This window comes from Podarcis bocagei (genome assembly GCF_964188305.1).
Source record: "Podarcis bocagei genome assembly, chromosome: 14".
NCBI lineage: Eukaryota > Metazoa > Chordata > Lepidosauria > Squamata > Lacertidae > Podarcis > Podarcis bocagei.
Window position 1 is genome coordinate 9686308 of NC_138139.1, and position 5548 is coordinate 9691855.

The following is a 5548-nucleotide window of genomic DNA, read 5'->3' on the forward strand; positions in this document are numbered from 1 at the left end:
ACTTGCACCCCAGCCTGCTCCTCCGCGCCTCCTGTTATTGCATTTGCCCCTTGAGGGGCGGAGACTGAGATTTCCCAGAAACCCAATGCCTGCTTCAGGTTGCAAGCCCAATTAACACCTTTTTGCAGGAGATAATCGCCTCCAAGCCAAAGGTGGCCCCATCTCAACAAAGGTTTTGCAAAACAATCGCGGCCACCCGGCGGGTCGTCTTTTTTTTTCTGGTGTTGACGCCTCCCCGGCTGTCTGAGCAGGTTTTACTCATGAGGAGGAAGAGGAGCCAGGTACGTTTTGGTGTGCTCCAGTCTTCCAAAAAAAGCTGCTGTAAACCGCCTTGAAACTTTGGTACTGAAAAGCAACATGCGGGTTGCAAAACCATCACAACAGCGACACTGTAACAGAACATATGCGTAAAAGTAAAAACAGTACAGTGTTGCCAACTTTTGTGCTGCTGTGTTTTTTGCTGGTTTTTTAAATATAATTTTATTAGTTTTTTTAACATGTCATTTTCAACAGTAATTAAACATACTTTTACATCTTATTCAAATTTTTGACTTCCATCAATCCTGTCTGAAAATTTTCCAATCTAATCTCTCAGTATGCATTTCTTCTCTTCCCTATTACATTTCAAACTCATAACCAATATCTCTATCTTTTTCTACTTTGTAACACTTCGTATATTTCTCCTTACAAAACTTCTTGTAGTCCTTCTAGTGTAATTTGCTGATTACAGTTGCTCTTCAAATAATTCATATACTTCTTCCAATCTTCTGTAAATCTCTGGTCCCGCAGGTTTCGAATCCTTCCTGTCATTTTGTCCAATTCTGCATAGTCCATTAATTTCGTCTGCCATTCTTCTTCTGTCGGAATTTCTTCTTGTTTCCATTTCTGGGCTAACAATACTCTTGCCGCGGTTGTTGTATATAAAAATAATTTAACATCTCGCCTATTAATGTCCTGACCTATAATACCAAGTAAAAATGCTTCTGGTTTTTTTAAAAACCTGCTTGCTCCTGCTGCTGTGTTTTTAATTTATTGGTATTAATTGCAATTTTATCTTGCTCTTGCACCAAGGGCTTTAATTTCATTCCCCCCACAACAACCCTATGTGGTAGGTTATGCTGAGAGAGAATAACTAGCCCAATGTCAGCCAGTGAGCTTCATAGTCGAGTGAGGATCTACCAGGTCTAACTTGCTAACCACAGCCTTTTCTGACCCAGTGCCCTTCAGATGTTTGGAGTAGACTTTGCCACACATTTCCTCCTAGGACTTCTATTGAGCAAACCTGGTTGGGAGACCATGTATTAACCGGGTAGGGTTCCTGTGGGATATGGCTCCTGTGCCTTTAAGTAAAATGTGATGTTTAGAGGTGAAATATGGAGCCGAATAAAAAATGCAGATCACCTGCTAATTGCTGCAAATGGCACCCCTGTTAAAAGAACAGCCTCAAGGAGGGATTCCAGAGTCCATAGCCTTAAGGAAAGTCATTGCTACAGGTCTTTTATGGGGGAAACTGCAAGACAAAGAGAAAAAGGCTGTCAGCTGTTTGGATGCAACAATAACATTGTGTCTTTCAGCATCTTTTACCAAGTCAAGCTAACTTTCTTCCTTGCCAGACATTCCGGGGTGTTAAATCCAAAAGAAAGGGAAGGTTGCACTGGAGAAAAATATGTTTATCTCATTTTATTGGTATATGCTGATGTACACCATCTTGATATTTTCTGTCAGTGAGTAGTATACACAGATTTTTTAATAAGTAAAATAACTTCTTTCACAAATGAATATTTTACTTGATAACAACAGTTTGCGGGCCACTTTTAGCAACAATATCTAAGCAGTTTGCCACATTTTTAAAAATCCTAGTCTTGAACACATTAAAAAATATATATAATTCTGGTATTGAGTATGTTTTTTAATCAAAAACTAAAGTTTTGGAGAAAAAGTCAGAATGCCCCCCACAAAAAAAAATCTGTGTTGGAATGTTATAATCATTTTACACGTTTACCAAAAGCTGGGTAAACAGAATCATAGTGTTGAAAGGGACCACTAGGATTCTAGTCCAAACCCCCCCCCCCACACAATGCAGGAATCTTTTCCCCACCAACTAAGCGGGTGGCCCTGTGGGTAAAACCACAGAGCCTAGGGCTTGCCGATCAGAAGGTCGGCGGTTCGAATCCCCGCGACAGGCTGAGCTCCCATTGCTCGGTCCCTGCTCCTGCCAACCTAGCAGTTCGAAAGCACGTCAAAGTGCAAGTAGATAAATAGGTACCACTCCAGCGGGAAGGTAAACGAAGTTTCCCACTGCTCTGATTCGCCAGAAGCGGCTTAGTCATGCTGGCCACATGACCCGGAAGCTGTATGCCGGCTCCCTCGGCCAATAAAGTGAGATGAGTGTCACAAGCCCAGAGTCGGTCATGACTGGACTTAATGGTCAGGGGTCCGTTTACCTTTAAGCTATTCCACAGCAGTAAATGACATACTTGTTATAGCAAGTTAAGGAGCATGTTACAAAGTTGTAAAGTTGAATGTCGATCACATTGTCATTGTATCTTGCATTGTTTTGTATTTATAATATGTTGCTTAATAATCTGTATCTATTTTTGTTGCATTTATATCCCACCTTTCCTTCAAGGGACCGAAGGTGGCAAACATGTTTCTCTTCCTCTTCATTTTATCTTCACAGCAACCATGCGAGGTGGGTTAGACTGAGAGACGTGACTGGGCCAAGGTCACCTAGTGAGTTTCACGGCTGAGTGGGGGATTTGAACCCTGGTCTCCCGGGTTCCCGATCCAACACACTGGCTCTCACACTAGGTATGGAAGAGACCCTGTTTGTAAATTTTATTATAGAGTGTGTTTTGCCCCCAGACCAGTATGGTTGCTTCTGGTTTTTGTCACCCAAAAGCAACTGTAGCTGTGTCAGCCCATGTAGAAAAATTCCGAATTCCAAACCAAGCTGTTACAAAATAAAATGTGCAAGCTTTTTAGTTTTACTGAATGCTTCTTTGGACAAGACAGACAACAAAAATGGAGTGGTGGACAATGTCAAGTTTAATGAAGCTCTGTGAGGTGTTTTGCTTGCTTGCACGCACACACACACACTACATTCCACCTTAAGATTGTGTCTGAATGCAAATTCCCTCTATGGCATGGGTAGGCAAACTAAGGCCTGGGGGCCAGATCACCTTCTCATTCTGGCCCTTGGGCGATTCAGGAATCAGAGTGTTTTTACATGAGTAGAAGGTGTTCTTTTATTTAAAATGCATCTCTGGGTTATTTGTGGGGCATAGGAATTCGTTCTCCCCCCCCAAAGAAAATATAGTCCAGCCCCCCACAAGGTCTGAGGGACAGTGGACCAGTCCCCTGCTGAAAAAGGTTGCTGACCCCTGCTCTATGGCTCCAATATCAGCCATCCCACCACCACCACCCCTCGCCCAACCCTTTGTATTGCTTGCCACCCATACCCCCAAACTTTTACCATGAAGGTGCCCGGATGTTAATAGCCCAAAGATGGAAAGAAGAGAGAGTCCCTACCAGAGAAGAATGGCAAATTAAGTTGATGGGCTTTGCAGAAATGGCAAAAATGACCAGAAGCATCAGAAATCGGGAAGACCAAAATGTTAATATGGAATGGGGAAAGTATATAACACCTTAAAAACCATTGTAAACAATTAAAATTAGTAGTAGTAGGACTGGAATTGGAATAACAGTTGTAGTTTAATGTTGAGTTTTGGTCATTATACAGTGTGTAGATTTGGATAAATAGACAAGATGCAGGAGGGAAAGGTTAATATAGGGACCCACAAAGGGGGGGAGAGAAGTTCAGGAGATTCTTTGAAATTCTCTTTTTATGTTGGTTATTGGATAATGGTTTGTAAATTTCTAAAATCTGAAAAACTAAATAAAAAATTTAAAAAGAGAAGAAAATCTGAATGTGTACACACTTACGTTGTCACTGTTTTGGTTGCCCTAATGAAGGTGGATTTTATAACTGGTGTGACTCTCCAAGCTTTTTGCAAATGTATTCTCTTAGTGACACTGGAAGATACCTTATCCCCAAACTGCCAAGACAACAAAGAGGGGGAAATCCCCAACCAAACAAAGCTAAAAAAAAAAGACCAAAGTCCATTTTAAACATGGGTTCACCTTCCCTTTAGGAATGTGTTTCCAGAGTTGCCAAGACCTGCCAATGGGATCCTTCCCCTGACTGTTATATACATCAAATGTGAATGGTGCTATCATTTTATTGCATTGCCCGTTCCTCATGTGAGACTTGTTTTCTGCAAACGTTTTGTTTCTGTCCTGCAGGAAGGGTATAGTGTTGAAAAACTTTTCTTTTAGCATACTGGTTTTGTTTTTAACAGGTTGGTTATGTATATAAGTAACAGTAAAGGTAAAGGGACCCCTGACCATTAGGTCCAGTCGTGACCGACTCTGGGGTTGTGGCGCTCATCTCGCTTTACTGGCCGAGGGAGCTGGCGTACAGCTTCTGGATCATGTGGCCAGCATGACTAAGCCGCTTCTGGCGAACCAGAGCAGTGCACGGAAACACCGCTTACCTTCCCGCCAGAGTGGTACCTATTTATCTACTTGCACTTTGTCATGCTTTCGAACTGCTAGGTTGGCAGGAGCTGGGACCGAGCAACGAGAGCTCACCCCATCGCGGGGATTCGAACCGCCGACCTTCTGATCGGCAAGTCCTAGGCTCTGTGGTTTAACCCACAGCGCCACCCGCGTCCCACATAAGTAAAACAGAGTAAAAAGTAGTGTTTTATTTGTTTGTTTGTTGCATTTCTATCCCTCCTTTCCTCCAAAGGAGCTCAAGGTGCTGTACATAGTTCGCATTTTAGGTCAAGTAGTGAGCTTCATGGCTCAGTGGGGATATGAACCCAGGTCTCCCAGGCCAACTTCCTCCACCCACTATTGTTTCTTGCCCCCTCCCCAATGCACACATTTATAAGTGTTTCTGCAAGGGGGTTCAGTCTTTGGGCTGAAAAAGCTCTCCTTCCCCTGCCTTACCTGCCAGTTTTCCATGGATTTCTAGAGCAGGGTTTCCCAAACTTGGGTCTCCAAAAAAACAGCTGGACTGCAATTCCCATCATCCCTAGCTAGCAGGACCAGTGGTCAGGGATGATGGGAATTGTAGTCTAGCTGGAGACCCAAGTTTGGGGAAGCCTGTTCTAGACAGACCAGTTGTGTTCTTTTTATTCATAATGTTATATGTTTTGGGGGACCCACCCCCTAAATCCTAGAAATTAAGAAACTATAGGGCTTTATTTCACCCAGGTCAAAGACCCAGTTTGGCACCAGCCAATGGACTCTCCAATGTTCTATTTGTCCTGGAAGCATTCAAGTTCTTGACCGGCCTTTTGGGGGATTAAAAAAAAATATGTGTAGAATTGCACTAGACTAGAGAGTCACTGGTGTGCATTGAAAGCACTGCTGTATTTTCGGGTGGTTCCATTGCACTTCCAAAAATGACAGGTCTCCCAGGTCTGCTATTAAACAGAATGATGAATGAACACACAAACAGAAGACAGCAACACACCAG